Raw genomic sequence first — 1063 nt, forward strand, 5'->3', positions numbered from 1 at the left:
TGCTTGTCGTTCCGCATTCTTTGGTAAGGATGTGTTCACTGAAGCTCAGTGACAAGGCTTTCCATGTTAGGTTGTGCATCGCATCTGTACACAATAGTGTGACTCACTCCATTCATGAAACATTTCTGATTATCGTCGTTATTTGTCTCCCAGATGAACTGATGAACATTGTATTCACGTTGGACCTATCAATGGTAATAACAGCCAGTTACTGAACCTTGTTTTTAATAAATTGCGCAATAAATGTGGGGGTGTAGCTCAGTGGTAGAGCATTTGATTATAAATCAAGAGGTCTTTGGTTCAAATCCAAACACCCCCTCTCGTTTTTAAATTCTTCCCATTTTTAAAAGTTTATTCCGAGGATGTGGGGATCTCTGGCAAGGCCAGCATTTATTGCCCATCCCTAATTGCTCATGAGAAGGTGGTGATGAGCCACTTTCTTGAACCGCTGCAGTCCGTGTGGTGAAGGTTCTCCCACAGTGCTGTTTGGAAGGGAGTTCCAGGATTTTGACCCAGCGACAATGAAGTAACGGCGATATATTTCCAAGTCGGGATGGTGTGTGACTTGGAGGGGAGCGTGCAGGTTGTGTTTTTCCGAAGTGCCTGCTGCTCTTGTCCTTCTAGGTGGTAGAGGTCGCGGGTTTGGGAGGTGCTTTCATAGAAGTCTTGGTAGATAAAATTCTGACAGAGTTCGACAGGCTGGATGCAGGGAGAATGTTCCCGATGGCTGGGGAATCCAGACCGAGGGGTCACAGTCTCAGAATACGGGGTGTGACATTTAGGACTTAGATGAGGAGAAATTTCTTCATTCAGAGGGTGGTGAACCTGTGGAATTGTCTACCACAGAATGCTGTGGAGGCCGAATCACTGAATAAATTTAAGAAGGAGCGAGATCGATTTCTAGACACAAAAGGCATCAATGGGTAAGGGGAGAGAATGGAAATATGTTACTGCGATAGAGGATCAGCCATGATCATATTGAATGACGGAGAAGGATCGATGGGCCGAATGGTCCACTCTTGCTCCTATTTTTGATGCTCTTGTATGTTTCTATGTTTGAAGT

General features: G+C 45.0%; 1 non-coding gene across 1 annotated transcript; it reads left to right on the forward strand.

Annotated features, from left to right (window-relative positions):
• The first annotated feature begins 247 nt into the window (after positions 1 to 247).
• On the forward strand, positions 248 to 319 carry trnay-aua (transfer RNA tyrosine (anticodon AUA)). The gene has a single exon. It is a non-coding gene; the product is annotated as a tRNA-Tyr (tRNA).
• Positions 320 to 1063: the final 744 nt, after the last annotated feature.

The sequence above is a fragment of the Heptranchias perlo genome, unplaced genomic scaffold, assembly GCF_035084215.1.
Source record: "Heptranchias perlo isolate sHepPer1 unplaced genomic scaffold, sHepPer1.hap1 HAP1_SCAFFOLD_97, whole genome shotgun sequence".
Taxonomy (NCBI): Eukaryota; Metazoa; Chordata; class Chondrichthyes; order Hexanchiformes; family Hexanchidae; genus Heptranchias; species Heptranchias perlo.